The following is a 21,467-nucleotide window of genomic DNA, read 5'->3' on the forward strand; positions in this document are numbered from 1 at the left end:
AGATGCATCTCTGTGTGCTAGCAAACCAGATCTGTACTGCTGTGATACACAAACTCGGACTGTGTCCTGTGTTGTCTGGTATCAGAATATTACCAGTAACAACTGGAAGTGGCAGGGTAAAACCACCGTGGATGGGATTTATGCCAACGTGACGGATTGAGGTTCAGTGAATTTGGAAGCAATGGCAACATCTTGATCCCTTCATTATGTTCCTCAGACCATCCTGGAACAATCCGTGCAGTGTGGCACAGCGTATTATCCTGCGGAAAAGAGGCCTCTTCCACTGGAGAATATAGTTGCTATGAAAGGCTGTACCTGGTCTTCAGTGCTGATTAGCTATGTGGCATGACTCAAATTTAAGTTCCACATGAATGACTACTAAGGAGAATATTTCTTAAAGCATCACACTCCACCAAATTGTTTTCTTTTTCATCCACTAGGGGTCACTGGAGTACTCTTGGGATATGGACGGGCTTCCGCAGGAAACAGCACTGAATATTTAAATTTAGTAACACTCCACCCCTCCATATCCCTGGTCACTACCCAGTGTTTTTTCTGTGCTGAACGAGGTAGCAGCTACTGAAGTTTCGGCTATTGAAGATATTTTATTTTTCTTTATTTTTTCTACAAGGCACATCCCTTTCCCCCTTCCAAAAGGCAGGGTCAGGGATAGTGCAGCTGCTGATAGCAGCACGTGCGTGTCGGGCCTCTCTGAAAGAGCTCCCTCACAAGCACACACATCCTGCTGAACTGGCTGGCCGGCGCTTGTTGAAGAAGCCCCGTCGGAGCCTCAGGACAGACTGCAGGTATGTGAGAACGGGGCGGACAGCTTTCGCTGCCGTCCCGAGGAGGGGAGACTGTGTAAAAAGGCGCTTGTGTTCGGTATAGCGGCGGCGGCAGCAGGTCGCCCGCCGAGTGAACAGCTGATGGCCGCGGGTAATCTGGCCGCCGGGTCTCCGTTCCAGCACTTGAACACACGGCCGCCACTACATCTCCCTGCTTCAGGCTGCCGCTTCTGTCAATGATCCAGCGCCGCTTGTATCGCTGGGGGTCCTAAGCTATCAGCCCGATGCCCGGCCCGCACTGCACACTAAGCAGCTGCGAAGGGGGTAGAGGGGGGACAGCAGCAGATCTTTACAGCGTCTCATGCATTTATAGAATGTGTACTGTGAATGTTAAGCACATTTTATATATAGAAATATATAATGAGGCTTTTGCTGGCAGATAGACTGTAATAATTGAGACTGTAATAATATCAGTATGATTTTGTGATTATATGTTTAAGCACATTTTATATATAAAATATATAATGAGGCTTTTGCTGGCAAGGAGACTGTGTATAACATCAGTGATATGTTTAAGCACATTTTATATATATAATATATAATGAGGCTTTTGCTGGCAGGGAGACTGTTTATAATATCAGTATGGAACTGTGATTATATGTTTAGATAGCAGCCATTAACCATGCTTCCTGTGGCAGCCATTAACCATGCTTCCTGTGGCAGCCATTAATCATGCTTCCTGTGTCTCCCTCTGTGATTCCAGAAGGTTCCTGTCTTACATCTCTACACCACCGGAAGGCGCAGGGGTGTTAGTGGGAATTTGGGATCACATTTCGTAGTACTGGCCACGTGTACTGCACTTGGTCAGATTTATATACAGAGACACCTTATTGCTATTTTACTGAGTCGTGCAGGTGTCTGTGTTTTGTGTATTGTATTGTCTGTCGCCATAATGAGTAAGGCACCAGCGAAAACTAAAAAGATTAATTGCAAAATATGTGACAGTGTGTTACCAAATGCATCTACCACATGTACAGTATGTTTTGTGGATTCCGTCCATAATACCATTGCTCCTCCGGTTTTACAACCAATTTCCTCACCGGACCCACCGTGGGGTAGGTTAGTGAATGTACTGGAGAGTTTTCAGACGGAAATGACCGCTGCTCGTCTGGAGCGAGAAACGTTAAGATCTGAGGCTAGGGTGAGACCGCCAGAACTACCAGAGGCGTCTCAGCCTTGCGTAAGGTCCAAATCCATTTTGGGCAAACGGGATAATTTTCATATGTCTTATGATTTTCCAGTGTCTGCTATGTTACATTCTGACGATTCCATACCTGACCTCACGGAACACGAGGAGGGTGAGGAGGGCGAAGTGGAGTCAGATAGCGAGGATGTTAACAGTTCCGGCATTGATGATCTCATCAGAGCGGTACGGCAGTCTCTAAAGTTCCCTGAAGCTGAGCAGCCTCTCACCAATGATCAGGTCGTATTTACTAAACGACGGAAGACGCCAGTAAGTTTTCCTGTGTCGGATTCTCTAAATGAGATGTTAGTAGAAACAAGACAGAATCCAGATAAACGGTTTTCTATACCTCGCAGATTTAAGTCTAGTTATCCTTTTCCAGACTCGGTAACGTGTACATGGGAGAATCCACCTATAGTTGATTCTTCAGTGTCAAAGCTTACCAAGAAATTAACCATACCAGTGCCAGCAGCTACTACGCTTAAAGATCCTTCAGATCGCAAGATAGAAACTATGCTAAAAACCATGTATGTAGCAGCAGGTGTGATGCTAAGACCTGGATTGGTTGGCATTTGGGTAACTAAGGCGCTCATAATATGGCTTACAGAACTCAAATCTGCTTTACATGACGAAAACCTGATAATTCAGGTAAATCAAATGATTGAGGCTGTAGAGTATCTCTGTACAGCGTCTACTGACGTCTGTCAGCTCACTTCTCGTATTTCATCTTCGCTAGTTACGGCAAGAAGAGCACTTTACCTGCGTACTTATCAAGCGGAGGCAGAGGTCAAACGAAGTATAGAGGCATTGCCTTACGATGGCAAGAAGTTGTTTGGTCCAGAATTGGACGCATGGATTAAGGAGGCTACGGGAGGTAAGTCTGTATTCTTACCATTGCCTCCACCTGCGCCAAGAAGAAGGTACGCTGGACCTTCGTTCAAATCTTTTAGACCTCAGCCCTTTCGAGGACGTGGCAGAGGATCAGCCACACCTGCTAGACGTGGTCGAGGACGTGGTTTCCATCAAACCAACACAACTCGCCAAGACGCTAAGGTTACCGACAAGCCAGTGGCATGACGGGTTACCAGCCCATCTCGGTTCTCCAATTGTGGGAGCACGCCTTCAGAAGTTCCATGGGGCGTGGTTCCACACATCCGCGGAGGGCTGGATTCGCAATTTAGTATTAAAAGGTTACAAAATAGAGTTCGACTGTCTGCCGCCTCTGCGGTTTTTCAAGACAGGATTGCCTCTGTCGGACGACAAGAGGACAGTTTTGCAAATTGCCATTCAGTCCTTACTGGATTCGGCAGTGTTGATTCCGGTCCCTGTACACCAACAGGGTCAGGGTTATTATTCAAGTCTATTTGTGGTCCCAAAGCCGGATGGCTCAGTCAGACCAATATTGAATTTAAAGGGACTCAATCAGTACGTAACTTACTACAGATTCAAAATGGAGTCTCTACGCTCAGTAATTGCGGGATTAGAGACCAAGGAATTTATGATTGCGCTAGACCTCAAGGATGCGTACTTACACATTCCAATTTGGCAGCCTCATCAGAAATTCTTACGATTTGCAATACGCCAGAACCATTACCAGTTTCAGGCTCTGCCGTTTGGCCTGTCATCAGCGCCTCGGGTATTCACCAAAGTAATGTCTGTGATGATAGCTCACCTCAGATCCCTGGGAGTGACAATAATTCCGTATTTAGACGATCTGCTCATCAAAGCTCCGTCTCAACAGATACTTACCCAACATGCGCTGCTAACATACAATGTACTGGTTCACCACGGTTGGATTGTAAATTTCAAGAAATCACATCTAATTCCGTCTCAACGCCTTCAGTTCCTAGGTATGATTCTCGATACGGTCAATCAAAGAATTTACCTACCACAACAGAAAGTACAAATGCTACGCCATCTAGTACAATTAGTACTCAAGCCACGCACAGTGTCGGTACACTTGTGCATTCGCCTGTTAGGCACAATGGTGGCAGCTTTCGAGGCGCTTCAGTTCGGAAGATTTCACTCTCGTCCATTTCAGCTGAACGTACTTGCCCAGTGGTCGGGCTCGTATCTGCAGATTCACCACAGGGTGAGGTTGTCACCAATAGCAAGAGTATCTCTGCTATGGTGGCTCAAGGAACACAATTTAACCGCAGGAAGACGGTTCGGAGTTTGCAATTGGATAATTCTAACTACGGACGCCAGTCTCAGAGGTTGGGGAGCGGTAATTCAAAATTGTCAGCTCCAGGGTCTCTGGGCGGATCACGAGAAATTGCTGTCTATAAATGTTCTAGAACTCCGCGCAATCTTCAATGCGCTACGACAAGCAGTGCACATGATTCGCTCTCAGCCTGTCCAAGTGCAGTCGGACAATGCGACGGCGGTCGCATACATCAACAAACAAGGAGGAACGAGAAGCCGCATGGCAATGCGGGAAGTAGCTCGAATCCTCAATTGGGCGGAATGCCACCAGGTGATATTGTCGGCTGTGTTCATTCCGGGAGTGGACAACTGGGAAGCGGATTATCTCAGTCGTCGGGATTTTCACCCAGGCGAATGGTCATTAAATCCAGAAGTGTTTCACATGTTGGTTCAGCGATGGGGTTATCCTCAGGTGGACCTGATGGCATCTCGACACAATCATCAAACGCTCCAGTATGTGTCCAGAACAAGAGATCCAAAGGCAGTCGCGGTGGATGCTCTCACTATCGCGTGGCCGTACAGTCTGGTGTATCTGTTTCCACCGTTTCCGTTGCTCCCTCTGGTGCTAAAACGGATCAAAAGAGAGTCGCTCACAGTCATACTAGTGGCGCCTCATTGGCCTCGGAGAGCTTGGTTCTCGGATCTTCGAGGATTACTCGCAGACGATCCGTGGCCGCTCCCAATACGTCCAGACCTGTTACAACAGGGTCCGTTTCTTTACCCCGATTTAGCGCGGCTGCGTTTGACGGGGTGGCTGTTGAGACCGCCCTCTTAAAAAGAGAGGGCATTCCAGATTCAGTTATACCAACCATGTTACGAGCTAGGAAGCCAGTTACGGCAGCTCATTATTACAGAATATGGCGTGCATATATAGGTTGGTGTGAGGTTCGGAAATTTCCGACATCAGCTTTCAAGGTATGCCGCCTGTTGTTGTTTCTACAAACAGGCTTAGATGGAGGATTGCGTTTATCTACACTAAAGGTGCAGGTTTCTGCTTTGTCAATTTATTTTCAAAGACGATTGGCTCTATTGCCGTCGATACACACTTTTCTCCAAGGTGTACTCAGGGTACAGCCTCCATTCATTCCACCTACAGCGCCATGGGATTTGAATCTGGTTTTGGAGTTCTTACAGTCTTCATATTTTGAACCCTTAAAACAAGTGGATATAAAGTTTCTCACTTGGAAAACAATTTTTCTCTTAGCCTTAGCTTCGGCGAGGCGTGTTTCGGATTTGGGTGCCTTGTCATGCAAGCCACCGTATTTGGTGTTTCATGATGACAGAGCGGAACTTCGGACGAATCCCGCCTTCTTACCAAAGGTAGTGTCATCTTTTCACATCAATCAACCAATAGTAGTTCCTGTGTTGACAGAACATTCTGGAACTCTGGATGTGGTTCGCGCATTATGCGTTTATGTATCCCGAACGTCTTCAGTTCGTAAGACGGATACGTTATTTGTTCTCTATGATGCTGCCAAAATGGGTTGGCCAGCATCTAAACAAACTTTATCCAGATGGATAAAACTGACCATACGCCAGGCTTACCTTCATGCTAGGTTACAACCGCCTACGTCAGTAACCGCTCATTCCACACGTTCTGTGGGTACTTCATGGGCAGCTGGTCGTGGGGCTTCTGCGACGCAGCTTTGCCGAGCGGCTACATGGTCTTCAGTGCACACGTTTGTGCGCTTTTACAAGTTTGATACTTTTGCGGCATCAGCATCTAGCTTTGGCCGCCTAGTGTTACAAGTGCCAAACTGCTCTCCCGCCCACGGGGGAAGCTTTGGTACGTCCCAAGAGTACTCCAGTGACCCCTAGTGGATGAAAAAGAAAATAGGATTTTGGTACTTACCAGGTAAATCCTTTTCTTTGAATCCATAGGGGTCACTGGACGCCCACCCAGAGCAGTTTTACCTACTTGTGGTTAGTTCTGAGGATCTTATGGTAACACACTTTCACCGACTGGTTCAAGTTACAAGTGCTGGTTAGGGTGTCAACTGTTTAGTTGTCAGTAACGTTATGTGTTAACTTCGTTATTGTCAGTTATGTTATATGTAATACTCCATTATTAACCTCTCTTAATTCCTGTTCGGCTCAGTAAAAAACACTGGGTAGTGACCAGGGATATGGAGGGGTGGAGTGTTACTAAATTTAAATATTCAGTGCTGTTTCCTGCGGAAGCCCGTCCATATCCCAAGAGTACTCCAGTGACCCCTATGGATTCAAAGAAAAGGATTTACCTGGTAAGTACCAAAATCCTATTTTCTTCCCACAATGCATCCTGGTGCCACCACTTCTCTAGGATAATGGCGCACATGTACCTGCCCTGTCCATGTGATACAACAGAACACAGGATTTATTGGACCAGCTTACTTTCTACTGATATAAAGTTCAGTTCTGACACGCATGGGCCTATTGTAGGCGCTTTCAACAGTTGACAGGAGATCAGGGCCTGTGGCTAAACCGTTCTGAGCTAGGCAATTAGAACTTGGTTTCAGTTTCCCCAAATGAGAGAATACCCCCTGCTGTCCCCACCTGACCTACTCCTAAGATCCACTCCTGTAACCACAGACATACTGTAGTACTCCTTCGGGGGATGTTGCATTTCCGCACAGTGCTATCTAGACAAAACAATGGTGAACATAAGTTGTTGTCTTTGACGTTAGGTCTAGTTAGCCAGAGTTGGCTCAGTCGTCTTCTGTACCATTGGCAGTATGGGGTAACCACATTAAGATGGCTGGAACTGCAAGAGATGATTCATCAGTTGCTACCCACTGCCATTCAACCCAGCTCTCATCTAGCCTGGAATCCTGCCCAACATGAAGGCATTATGAGGGGTGTGCAATAATTTTCCAGGTGTGCAGTGCATAGGTAGAGTAGACCTATTCTGGCTGGTTGTGACCTGTAATCTCTGACTAAAATTCTTGTGTAATATACAGGCACAGAGCCGTATATAGGGGGTTATACAGGTTTGTTAGCAAACCAAAGCAGTTAGCAATTGGGCAAAACCATGGGGGTCATTCAGACCTGATTGCACGCTAGGTTTTTTTTGCCACGCTGCGATCAGGTCAGGCATGCACATGCGTATGCACCGCAATGCGCAGGCGTGTTGTACGGGTACAAAGCGGATCGTTGCGAAGAAGAATCCATTCGCACAGCCAATCACAAGGAGATTGACAGGGAGAAGGCGTTTGTGGGTGGCAACTGACCATTTTCTGGGAGTGGTTGGAAAAAAGCAGGTGTGTCCAAGCGTTTTCAGGGCGGGTGTCTGACGTCAGTTCCGGTCCCGGACAGGCTGATGTGATCGCAGCGGCTGAGTAAGTTCTGGGCTACTCAGAAACTGCACAAAACTTTTTTGTACCGCTCAGCTGCACATGCGATAGCACACTTGCAAAGCGAAAATACACTCCCCTGTAGGCGGCGACTATCTGATCGCAGCGCTGCAAAAAATAGCTAGCGAGCGATCAGGTCTGAATTAGTCCCCATGTGCACTGCAGATGTAACATGTGCAGAGAGAGTTAGATTTGGGTGGGGTGTGTTCAAACTGAAATCTAAATTACAGTGTAGAAATTAAGCAGCCAGTATTTACCCTGCACAGAAACAATATAACCCACCCAAATCTAACTCTGCACATGTTACATCTGCCCCCCCTGAAGTGCAGCATGGTCTTGCCCAATTGCTACCTTTTTAGGTTTGCTAACAAACCTGAATAACCCCCTGTATAAGGTTTTGTGCCCTGACATTTCACAAGAACTTTAAACAGAGATTACAGTTCACAACCAAAGTTCCTGTGAAGTGTCAGGGCACAAAACTATACATAAGCAGCACTGCACACCGAAGAAATCACTTCCTTCACAAACTCGTTTTGAGGCTCAACAGAGGCCATTGGAGACCTGTGATCTAGGACTACAGGAGTGTTCTGCGGCAGCAGGAGTGTTTTGACCAACTGCTAGCTGCTTTTGGAGAGGAAGCACCATCCTGAACCACTGTGTTTGAGTGGTTTGCAGAATTTCAGCACAGGAGACAGTCCCTAGAAGATTAGAAGCGCGGCTGACCTCTGTCCGCCATCACTGAGGAAATTACTGCCATACAGGCCATAGTTAAGGTGGACCCCAGGATGACCGTGGCCCAGTTAGAGAAGTAGATAAGCATCTTATCGGGACTCATCTGCTTGATACTCCACGAAAAGCTTGACCTGAGCAAGGTTTCTGCATGCTGGGTGTCCCATCAGCTGACTCGAGAGCAGAAGGATGCTCGGGTGACTTGGCTTGGTGTCGCAACATGCTGGGCAGGTTTGTTGGTGGTCGCCCAAACTCTGGGAGATCATCAGTGGTAATGAATCCTGTATCTACAGTTTAGAACCCGAGACCAAAAATCATTCTGTCCAGAGTTCTGACGTGAGTGCATCGTGGCCAAGCAAATGGTGGCTGCTTTGTGTCTAAGACTAGTCATGTAGATACCATATCACTCATGCAGCAGTGCACTGTCACTGGTGACTAGTACTCCAACCAATGCCTGCTGTGAGTACTGGAAGCATTGCCAAGCGCTGTCCAAGAACTCGTGCTTGTGCCCTTCTCCATAACCTGCAACCAAGTGCAGGAAAGTGGTGCCATGAACGCATCCAGGAGCTTGGTCATCCACTGTACAGTCCAGACCTGGCCCCCTGCAACTTCTTCCCAAAAATCAAGCGCAAGATGCGTGGGGTTCGTTTTAAGTCGCTGGAAGATACAGTGGAAACCTTCATCCCGTATGTATAAGACATACTTGCTTCGTAATGGTCCAGCTGCTCAGGATCTGGTCTCTAGGCCGACAGCAACTAGGTCGACCACTATTGGTCGACAGGGTCGACGGGTCTCTAGGTCGACATGAGTTTTGCACGATTTTTTTTATTTATTTTTAACCTTTTCATACTTAATGATCCACGTGGACTACGATTGGAACGGTAATCTGCCTAGCGAGTGAAACGGTGCACTAATTAGGTTTCCCGGTCACTCTACGAAGAAAACAACACCAAAAAAACATAAACTCATGTCTACCTTTTGACCTGTCGACCTAAATACCCTGTCGATCTAGAGACCCTGTCAACCTAGTTACTGTCGACCAATAGTGATCGACCTAGTTACTATCTACCTTCTATACCACACCCCAGCTGATCCACCAAGTGGTTTGAGCACATGCAACTTCAAATTGACTCTTCTGGTGAATACTTTGAAAAAATGTAATCTCTTTGTTTGTTAAATATAATACTTTTTGTGCATCTGGAAACTTATTGCACACCCCTCGTATAATAAGTAAAAAGGAAATGAAGAAATGAAGGCCTCTCCGATGTTAAAATCAACAGAAGAAGCTTTAACCATGGGTTTTCCCCCCATCCAAAACAAAGTGTCCAATTGTGGGATGCAGGTCTGGGAACCATTCCTATAGAGCAGTGATTTTCAACCTTTTTTTACTTGTGGCACATCAAACAAAATTTTAAAATTGCCAAGGCACACCATCAGTTCCCTACAGAAAAAAACAACACCACATATTGGCCCTCATAGTAAAAAAAAAAATCCAAAAACATTGCTCCCCACATAAATCCTATTACTCCCCACATGAATTATTCACATTGTTCCCCCCATAAATCCTTATTCTCCCCACATAAATCTTATTGTTCCCCACAAGAGAAATAAAATAACAAATATTAGCCCCTACCGGTCAGCTGTCCTCCTCCCTGTCCCTCAGTGGTGGGTGGGGTTTGTTCATAGTGGAGTGCTGCGAATACTGAGCAGCGGGCGGTTGGGCAGGTGTGAATGTGGGTGGGCAAGGAAAGCTGTGTATGCAGGCGGGAACTGGAAAATGTGTATGCAGGTGGGTGGGCTGGCTGGGTGGTGAGACGCGGCGGCCGTGACCTATGATATCACACCGCCACGTCTTCAAGGCATAGGTCACGGCTGGAGCACGACTAATCCTCTAAGAAGAGCCCGGGCCAACAGTTCACCCTGAAGGTGCAGGAAGCTGCTCTGGCTCCGCGGCACACCTTGCAACTGGTAACGGCACACTAGTGTGTCACGGCACACTGGTTGAAAAAGCCTGCTACAGAGAAAGTACAGTATAGGTAGAGATGTAGGAGAAAGTAAATTCTTCACAGTATATTATAATTATTTTTATGATAATTATAATATTCACTGAATATTTTAATTATGTTGATCCTTCCTATTCAGGAAAAGATAAGTCCATCCGCAAACGGAGCAAATTTGTGTTTCTCTTACGTCCTAGAGCAGGGGTGGGGAACCTTTTTTCCATCGAGGGCTATTCGGATATTTATAAAATCCTTCGGGGGCCATACAAAAATTCTCAACTTAAAAAATGACCCTGCCCCCCCAGTAGGTCTGCCCCTTAGAGGTGCTGTGTGTGCGCGCCGGAGGCGCGCACGCGCCCAAAAAATGGGTGTGGCCAGTTAAAATGGGACGTGATACACATATGCCCCCAATAGTGCGGTGCCAGATCCACAATTGCCCCCACAGTGCCAGGTATACAAATGCCCCCCACAGTTCCAGGTATACAAATGCCCCTCACAGTGCCAGGTATACAGATGCCCCCACAGTGCCAGGTGTACAAATGCCCCCCACAGTGCCAGGTATACAAATGCCCTCACAGTGCCAGGTATACAGAATCCCCCACAGTGCCAGGTATACAAATGCCCCCCACAGTGCCAGGTATACAAATGCCCTCACAGTGCCAGGTATACAAAGGCCCCCCACAGTGCCAGGTATACAGATGCCCCCACAGTGCCAGGTATACAGATGCCCCCAGAGTGCCAGGTATACAGATGCCCCCACAGTGCCAGGTGTACAAATGCCCCCCACAGTGCCAGGTATACAGATGCCCCCACAGTGCCAGGTATACAGATGCCCCCACAGTGCCAGGTATACAAATGCCCCCCACAGTGCCAGGTATACAGATGCCCCCACAGTGCCAGGTATACAAATGCCCCCCACAGTGCCAGGTATACAGATGCCCCCACAGTGCCAGGTATGCAGATGCCCCCACAGTGCCAGGTATACAGATGCCCCCACAGTGCCAGGTATACAGATGCCCCCACAGTGCCAGGTATACAAATGCCCCTCACAGTGCCAGGTATACAGATGCCCCCACAGTGCCAGGTATACAGATGCCCCCACAGTGCCAGGTATGCAGATGCCCCCACAGTGCCAGGTATACAGATGCCCCCACAGTGCCAGGTATACAGATGCCCCCACAGTGCCAGGTATACAAATGCCCCCGACAGTGCCAGGTATACAAATGCCCCCCACAGTGCCAGGTATGCAGATGCCCTCCCCTCCGTGCTGCTTACCTTGGGACACGGAGGAGAGCACGGCTGTCGGGTCAGGGCAGGGAGGAGAGCGCGGCTATGTCAGGCTGCAGCGGCGTGTACTACTTCAAACCAGCCGCCGGTTCGAGAGCCAATCAGAGCTCGCGGACCGGCAGCCGCGGCTCCTGATTGGCTGCCGGTCCGCGAGCTCTGATTGGCTCACGGACCGGCGGCTGGTTTGAAGCAATACACGCAGCCGCACGAGAGCCGCGCTCTCCTCCGTCTCCCTGTTCTAACAGCTGAGACACGCTGCCGCCGGACTGAGCGTCAGCGTGTCTCACTGACACCAACTGGTGGGCCGGACCAAACGGCTTCGCGGGCCGTATACGGCCCGCGGGCCGGAGGTTCCCCACCCCTGTCCTAGAGGATGCTGGGGTCCACATTAGTACCATGGGTGTAGAAGGGTCCACCAGATGCCATTGGCACTTTAAGTGTAAGAGTGTGGGCTGGCTCCTCCCTCTATGCCCCTCCTACCAGACTCAGTATAGAAAATGTGCCCAGAGGAGCCGGTCACAGCTAGGGGAGCTCTACAGAGTTCTCTCAGGAATTTTTCTTTTTCTTTTCTCTAACGTCCTAGTGGATGCTGGGAACTCCGTAATGACCATGGGGAATAGCGGGCTCCGAAGGAGGCTGGGCACTCTAGAAAGATTTATGACTACCTGGTGTGCACTGGCTCCTCCCACTATGACCCTCCACCAAGCCTCAGTTAGATCTTGTGCCCGGCCGAGGTTGGATGCACACTAGGGGCTCTCCTGAGCCCTTAGAAAGAAAGTATAGTTTAGGTTTTTTATTTTCAGTGAGACCTGCTGGCAACAGGCTCACTGCAGCGAGGGACTAAGGGGAGAAGAAGCGAACTCGCCTGCTTGCAGCCGGATTGGGCTTCTTAGGCTACTGGACACCATTAGCTCCAGAGGGATCGACCGCAGGCCCAGTCCTTGGTGTTCGGTCCAGGAGCCGCGCCGCCGTCCCCCTTACAGAGCCAGAAGCAAGAAGAGGTCCGGAAAAACGGCGGCAGAAGACATCAGTCTTCACCAAGGTAGCGCACAGCACTGCAGCTGTGCGCCATTGCTCCTCATGCACACCACACACTCCGGTCACTGATGGGTGCAGGGCGCTGGGGGGGGGCGCCCTGAGCAGCAATATAAACACCTTGGCTGGCAAAAATACATCACATATAACCCCCAGGGCTATATGGATGTATATTAACCCCTGCCAGATTCCATAAAAATGCGGGAGAAAAGTCTGCGAAAAAGGGGCGGAGCCTATCTCCTCAGCACACTGGCGCCATTTTTCCCTCACAGCTCCGTTGGAGGGAAGCTCCCTGGCTCTCCCCTGCAGTCTACACTACAGAACAGGGTTAAAACAGAGAGGGGGGGCACTAAATTTAGGCGCAGTATAAATTATATAAAAGCAGCTATAGGGGACATAAGTCAGTTAGTCCCTGCATTATATAGCGCTCTGGTGTGTGCTGGCATACTCTCACTCTGTCCCCCCAAAGGGCTTTTGTGGGTCCTGTCCTCATTGGAGCATTCCTTGTGTGTGGGCGGTGTGTCGGTACGGCTGTGTCGACATGTTTGATGAGGAGACATGTGGAGGCGGAGCAGTTGCCGATAAATGAGATGTCGCCCCTGTGGGCCGACACCAGAGTGGATGGATAGGTGGAAGGTATTAACCGACAGTGTCAACTCCTTACATAAAAGGCTGGATGACGTAACAGCTATGGGACAGCCGGCTTCTCAGCCCGCGCCTGCCCAGACGTCTCAAAGGCCATCAACGCTCCCTCAGATGGCAGACACAGATGTCGACACGGAGTCTGACTCCAGTGTCGACGAGGTTGAGACATATACACAATCCACTAGGAACATCCGTTACATGATCCCGGCAATATAAAATGTGTTACACATTTCTGACATTAACCCAAGTACCACTAAAAACAAAGGGTTTTATGTGTGGGGAGAAAAAGCAGGCAGTGTTTTGTTCCCCCATCAAATGAGTGAATGAAGTGTGAAAAAGCGTGGGTTTCCCCGATAAGAAACTGGTAATTTCTAACAAGTTACTGATGGCGTACCCTTTCCCGCCAGAGGATAAGTTACGCTGGGAGATATCCCCTAGGGTGGATAAGGCGCTCACACGTTTGTCAAGGTGGCACTGCCGTCTTAGGATACGGCCACTTTGAAGGTACCTGCTGATAAATAGCAGGAGGCTATCCTGAAGTCTGTAATTACACACTCAGGTACTAGACTGAGACCTGCAGACTGCTGCAGCGTGGTCTGTACCCCTTTCAAACAGGGATACTATTTTGCGAACATAAGACGTCGTCTTATATATGAGGGATGCACAGAGGAATATTTTGCCGGCTGGCATCCTGAATTATTGCAATGTCCATTCTGTCAGGAGGGTATTGGAGACCCGACACTGGACAGGTGATGCTGACTTTAAAAGGCACATAGAGCCTTATAAGGGTGAGGAATTGGTTGGGGATGGTCTCTGGGACCTCGTATCCACAGCAACAGCTGGGATGAAAATATTTTACCTCAGGTTTCCTCACAGCCTAAGAAACGCACTGTATTATCAGGTACAGTCCTTTCGGCTTCAAAAAAGCAGGCGGGTCAAACGAGGGAAGAGGGAAAATGCTGCACCAGCAGCCAGTCCCCAGAATCAAAATTCTTCCCCTGCTTCCTCTGAGTCCACCGCATGACGCGGGGGCTCCACAGGCGTAGCCAGGTACGGTGGAGGGCCGCCTCAAAAATGTCAGCGATCAGTGGGCTCGCTCACAGGTGGATCCCTGGATCCTTCAAGTAGTATCTCAGGGGTACAAGCTGGAAGTCGAGGCGTCTCCCCCCCGCCGTTTACTCAAATCTGCCTTGCCGACAACTCCCTCAGGCAGGGAGGCTGTGCTAGAGGCAATTCACAAGCTGTATTCCCAGCAGGTGATAGTCAAGGTGCCCCTACTTCAACAAGGACGGGGTTACTATTCCACACTGTTTGTGGTACCGAAACCAGCCGGTTCGGTGAGACCTATTTTAAAATGGAAATCCTTGAACACTTACATAACAAAGTTCAAGATGGAATCGCTCAGGGCGGTTATTGCAAGCCTGGACGAGGGGGATTACATGGTATCCCTGGACATCAAGGATGCTTACCTGCATGTCCCTATTTACCTTCCTCACCAGGAGTACCTCAGATTGTGGTACAGGATTGCCATTACCAATTCCAGACACTACCGTTTGGACTGTCCACTGCACCGAGGGTGTTTACCAAGGTAATGGCAGAAATGATGATACTCCTTCAAAAAAAAAAAAAGGGAGTTTTTATTTATCCCATACTTGGATGATCTCCTTATAAAGGCAAGGTCCAGGGAGCAGTTACTGGTCGGAGTAGCACTATCTCAGGAGGTGCTACAACAGCATGGCTGGATTCTGAACATTCCAAAGTCACAGCTGGTTCCTTCCACTCGCTTACTGTTCCTGGGGATGATTTTGGACACAGAACAGAAAAAAGTGTTTCTCCCGCAGGAGAAAGCCAAGGAGCTGTCATCTCTAGTCAGAGACCTCCTAAAACCAAAAAGGGTATCGGTGCATCGTTGCACACGAGTCCTGGGAAAAATGGTGGCTTCATACGAAGCAATTCCATTCGGCAGGTTCCATGCGAGGACCTTCCCGTGAGACCTCTTAGATAAGTGGTCGGGATCGCATCTTCAAATGCATCAAATGATAACCCTGTCTCCAAGGACCAGGGTGTCTCTACTGTGGTGGATGCAGGGTGCTCATCTTCTAGAGGGCCGCAGTTTCGGCATACAGGACTGGGTCCTGGTGACCACGGATGCCAGCCTTCAAGGCTGGGGAGCAGTCACACAGGGAAGAAACTTCCAGGGCCTATGGTCAAGTCAGGAGACTTCCCTACATATAAATTCTGGAACTGAGGGCCATTTACAATGCCCTAAGTCAGGCAAGACCCCTGCTTCAAAACCAGCCGGTACTGATACAGTCAGACAACATCACGGCAGTCGCCCATGTGACCCGACAGGGCGGCACAAGAAGCAGGATGGCAATGACAGAAGCCACAAGGATTCTCCGATGGGCGGAAAATCACGTACTAGCACTGTCAGCAGTGTTCATTCCGGGAGTGGACCACTGGGAAGCAGACTTCCTCAGCAGACACGACCTACACCCGGGAGAGTGGGGACTTCATCCAGAAGTCTTCCTGCTGTTGGTAAACCGTTGGGAAAGGCCACAGGTGGACATGATGGCGTCCCGCCTCAACAAAAAGCTAAAGAGATATTGCGCCAGGTCAAGGGACCCTCAGGCGATAGCTGTGGACGCTCTAGTGACACCGTGGGTGTACCAGTCGGTTTATGTGTTCCCTACTCTGCCTCTTATACCAAAGGTACTGAGAATAATAAGATGGCGAGGAGTAAGAACGATACTCGTGGTTCCGGATTGGCCAAGAAGGGCTTGGTACCCGGAACTTCAGGAAATGATATCAGAGGACCCATGGCCTCTGCCGCTCAGACAGGACCTGCTTCAGCAGGGGCCCTGTCTGTTCCAAGACTTACCGCGGCTGCGTTTGACGGCATGGCGATTGAGCGCCGGATCCTGAAGGAAAAGGGTATTCCGGAAGAAGTCATTCCTGCGCTTATTAAAGCCAGGGAAGATGTTACGGCAAAGCATTATCACCGCATGTGGCGGGAATATGTTGCATGGTGCGAGGCCAAAAAGGCCCCAACAGAGGAATTTCCACTAGGTCGATTTCTACATTTCCTGCAAGCAGGAGTGAATATGGGCCTAAGTCTAGGCTCCATTAAAGTACAGATCTCGGCTCTGTCGATTTTCTTTCAAAAAGAATTAGCTTCAGTACCTGAAGTTCAGGCATTGTGAAAGGAGTGCTGCATATTCAGCCCCCGTTTGTGCCCCCTGTGGCACCTTGGGATCTCAACGTGGTGTTGAGTTTTCTTAAAATCACATTGGTTTGAGCCACTAAAAACCGTGGATCTAAAATACCTCACGTGGAAAGTGGTCATGTTATTGGCCTTGGCTTCAGCCAGGCGAGTGTCAGAATTGGCGGCTTTATCATGTAAAAGCCCTTATCTGATTTTCCATATGGATAGGGCAGAATTGAGGACTCGTCCCCAATTTCTTCCTAAGGTGGTGTCAGCGTTTCACCTGAACCAGCCTATTGTGGTGCAGGCGGCTACTAGTGAATTGGAGGACTCCAAGTTGCTAGACGTTGTCAGGGCCCTGAAAATATATGTTTCCAGGACGGCTGGAGTCAGAAACTCTGACTCGCTGTTTATCCTGTATGCACCCAACAAGCTGGGTGCTCCTGCTTCTAAGCAGTCTATTGCTCGCTGGATTTGTAGTACAATTCAGCTTGCACATTCTGTGGCAGGCATACCACAGCCAAAATCTGTAAATGCCCATTCCACAAGGAAGGTGGGCTCATCTTGGGCGGCTGCCCGAGGGGTCTCGGCTTTACAACTTTGCCGAGCAGCTGCTTGGTCAGGGGCAAACACGTTTGCTAAATTCTACAAATTTGATACCCTGGCTGAGGAGGACCTGGAGTTCTCTCATTCGGTGCTACAGAGTCATCCGCACTCTCCCGCCCGTTTGGGAGCTTTGGTATAATCCCCATGGTCCTTACGGAGTTCCCAGCATCCACTAGGACGTTAGAGAAAATAAGAATTTACTCACCGGTAATTCTATTTCTCGTAGTCCGTAGTGGATGCTGGGCGCCCATCCCAAGTGCGGATTGTCTGCAATACTTGTAAATAGTTATTGTTAACTAAAGGGTTATTGTTGAGCCATCTGTTGAGAGGCTCAGTTGTTTTCATACTGTCAAACTGGATATAGTATCACGAGTTGTACGGTGTGATTGGTGTGGCTGGTAAGAGTCTTACCCGGGATTCTAAATCCTTCCTTATTATGTCTGCTCGTCCGGGCACAGTGTCCTAACTGAGGCTTGGAGGAGGGTCATAGTGGGAGGAGCCAGTGCACACCACCTGATCCACCAGGTAGTCATAAATCTTTCTAGAGTGCCCAGCCTCCTTCGGAGCCCGCTATTCCCCATGGTCCTTACGGAGTTCCCAGCATCCACTACGGACTACGAGAAATAGAATTACCGGTGAGTAAATTCTTATTTCTTTTTCATCCACTAGGGGTCACTGGAGTACTCTTGGGATATGGACGGCTTCCACAGGAAGTAGGCACTGAATAAATTAATTTTGGAACTATACCTCCCCTCCATATCCCTGAGTACCTCAGTGTTTTTTCTGTGCTCGACACAGTTAGTAGGCTTGTGGCTTTGCTGCCACAGAGGTCCACATTTCATTGGATTTTTTCTAAGTTTTTTCAACGATTTACCACATCCCTTCCCCCCTTCCAATAGGCGTGGGTCCGGGATAGTGAAGGCTGCTTTAGCAGCTGTGGGTGTCGGACCTCTCTAAAAAGAGCTCCCTCACTACCACCTGCAGGACTAAAACCTGCAGTAAAGGCTGGACGGAACTTACAGAGAAGCCCCGTCATAGCCCTCACCACAGGGTCCAGGTATGTTGAACGGGGCGGTCAGCTCACGCTGCCGCCCCACTGTGATACTGTGTGTGTGTGTGTGTGGCCCAGGCCCTCGATGCCGCTTCGGGCTCCCTCTCCACCTTCGCCCGGCTCCGTATAGAGAGAACGGTATACGGAGCATGGGGGGACACACAAATGAGAGTCAAAAGGCAGGTTTCTTAGCCTAGTGAGTAACTTTGCTGCCACAGTGATGTTCCCTGCACACAGAAATGTCAGGGTCACTGGATAAAATCTCATGATTCAACTCTTATTGATAAGGGAATACAGCAGCGCTGCATATGTATTACAAAAGGCTATGAAGTCTTTGTTAAAACAAGATTAACCATGTTTCCTGTTGTATTTCCAGAATTTCCTGTGTTACATCTCTCCTCCATTGAAGGCGCAGGGGTGTTAAGGGGAATTTGGGAGCAGGCATATGGCTGGCGTGCACTGCACTTGGCCAGATATATATTTATAGAGACACCTTAGTGCTATTTACTGAGTCGTGCAAGTTGTCTGTCTTTGTTTTGAGTATTGTCTGTCTGCATGAGTAAGACACCAGCAATTACTAATAAGCAGTTTCCCTGCCATGTCTAAAACATGGATATACATAATTATTTATATCATAACTGTTTATAATGATATTATCCTAAAGACTGCAAATCTGAATCAGGGTTGTGGCAGCCAAATACTGGCTTTGTTCATTTGTTGTAAAGTAAGATATGTTATAACAATTGGTCAGCACATGGTGCTTATAAAACAGTATCTGTGGAGCCGTGTGAGTTCACTCACCTGCAGCAGCTTTGGCTTAATTCACTTGGCCACACCACACTGGATACGCCCAATCTCATCTGATTTTGGAAGCTAAGCAGTGTTGGGCCTGATTAGCCACCTGGGAGTACAAGGTGCTGTAGGTATTTTTATTCTACAGCCACACCACACTGGATACGCCCAAACTCATCTGAGCTTGGAAGCTAAGCAGGGTTGCATACTGTTTTGCCATCTGGGGGAAACTGGTGATCCAACTAGATTGCATACTAATACATGCTGGTTTAAACTGTTAAAAAATAGCTCAGTTTGGCCTTACACTATCAATATAAACCTACCATAGGTTTTACAGTCAGGATAGCTCTCCAGAGCGCGCTCCCGGCGCCGGCCACTAGAAGGGCCCATTAACTAAGCTGTGGTCAAGCAGCAGTCATCTCAGGTTTTAAGCCTGTGCGAGGTCACATTTAGTTTCAGACTTGTAAAAATGTGTTATACCTGTGTATCAGGGAGACTCTATAGCCTACTGGTTAGGCTTCCCGCCAACAGTGTAGATGCTGCTTGCAGGGTCATTGGTTCGAATCCTGGGTTCAACTACTGTCTATACACCAGATAGTGTTAACAGTCTCAGTACATAATTGGCCATGGGTTTCCTCAGTGAGTACATTGGAAATGCTTCCATATGGCTTAGCATACATGTGTTTGTGGATGATGGTTGTATCCTCAATTGGATGTTGCACTGTGTTTTGATATTATTATAAAAAAATGTGTGTATATATGTGTGTGTGTGTGTGTATATATATATATATATATATATATATATATATATATATATATATATATATATATATATATATATATATACTGACATTAAAAGTCTATTTTGCAGTAAGCAAGAATAATTGGTCAGCACTCAGTGCTTATTAACACTATCTGTTGAGCACTGCAAAACATGGCCACACCACAGCAGCTTTGCTTATTGTTTTTACAGGTGGCTCTGTAGCCAAGTGGTTAGGCTTTCCAGCCACAGTGAACATTGTGTTTGCATGGACACTGGTTCAGATCCTGGTTTAACAGGTGTTTAAAAAAAAAAAAAAAAAAAAATCCATGGTAGGACAATTTTTTCTTTTAATGTTACTTCCTGGTTCTTTCTCGGAAGTTGCTGCCCTACAACACTTAGACTCTGGAGGAGCGGGGTGTTGTTAGGAGTTTAATTTATTAATTGTTTTTGTACAGCATGACTCTACAGGAAGATTCACTATTGCTGGTAACCACATGCACGGTAATGCAGGTTTATACACACGTTACTCCCGTGGTGTACTTACTGGTTGGAGTACATGATCTCTTGCACTTACATGTGCAGCAGAGTACTGCAATGGAAGCATGCTGGGCCCATAACCCAGAGGTAGGCAGATTGAAACTATCCTCTGCTATATGCATTTATGCATAATCAAACAAGCAGCTTCACTGCAAAGTCGGTCACACAGTGTGTCGGACAAATACGAATCTGGGCCAGTGGCGCAATGTATAACGCATCTGACTATGCATAACAAGATCGTAGGTTCGTCTCCTACCTGGCTCGTTTAAGTTGCCGTGATCGTATAGTGGTTAGTACTCTGCGTAAAGACTGCACAGACAGTTTCAGTTACATTGTTGCGGTCGATTTGCCGCCAGCCCTCATAGCACCAGGCCAGTATGTCAGGTTCTCAGCGAAGGCTGAACAATTTCCAATCAGAGACAATTGCATTTATTGGGTGTTTTACTACATATCGGAGTATACCCTACACAGCAGTAGGGCTGTTGCTTCGCCCTGCTTTGGTAAGGGTTTGAGGTAACAAGGCTGTAGTGGCAGGGCATTCCAGTTCAGGTTTGCCCTAAATAAAGACCACCTTACACTTCTTGCTGCCTACAGCTTCTTTGGACGTTGGCAGTTGGTTCTTGCGTTTTCAGCTTCGCTAGTAGCGCATAACGTCCACTTTGGCTACGTTCCTAACAGGCGGAGTCGGATTCCAAACGAGATAGATCGCAGACCAAGTGGGGAGGAAAATCTGATTTCCTACCATTGTCTACGCGAATTCCTGAATGATTCCGTCTCAACGACTTCAATTCCTAGGTATGATTCTCAATACGGTAAATCAAAGAATTTACATACCCGAACAGAAAGTACAGGTCATTCGTCATCTGGTACAATTAGTGCTCAAGCCACGCACAGTCTCGGTTCACTTGTGCATTCGCCTATTAGACAATGGTGGCGGCTTTCGAAGCGCTTCAGTTCGGAGGACTTCACTCACGTCCTTTTCAATTGGATGTGTTCGCACAGTGGTCGGGCTCGCATCTGCAGATTTACTGCAGAAGTGAGGTTGTCTCCAAGGGCCAGAGAGTCTCTACTCTGGTGGCTCAAAGTACAGAATCTAACCGCAGGAAACGGTTCGTTGCCTGGAATTGGATAATTCTCACGGCGGACGCAAGTCTCAGAGGTTGGGGAGCTGTAGTTCAAAATTATCAGCTCCAGGGTCTCTGGGCGGATCACGAAAGATTGCTGTCTATAAATGTCCTGGAACTCCGGGCAA

At 48.1% G+C, this 21,467-nt stretch overlaps 1 protein-coding gene across 1 annotated transcript in view; it reads left to right on the forward strand.

Moving 5' to 3' along the window:
* Positions 1-751: 751 nt before the first annotated feature.
* The window catches only part of LOC134966775 (uncharacterized), a 76,927-nt gene continuing 56,211 nt past the window's right edge, over positions 752-21,467 (forward strand). The window contains exon 1 of the mRNA XM_063943783.1: positions 752-806. The gene's annotated coding sequence lies outside the window, so the exon portion shown is untranslated. The remainder of the gene's footprint in view (positions 807-21,467) is intronic.

The sequence above is a fragment of the Pseudophryne corroboree genome, chromosome 10, assembly GCF_028390025.1.
Source record: "Pseudophryne corroboree isolate aPseCor3 chromosome 10, aPseCor3.hap2, whole genome shotgun sequence".
NCBI lineage: Eukaryota > Metazoa > Chordata > Amphibia > Anura > Myobatrachidae > Pseudophryne > Pseudophryne corroboree.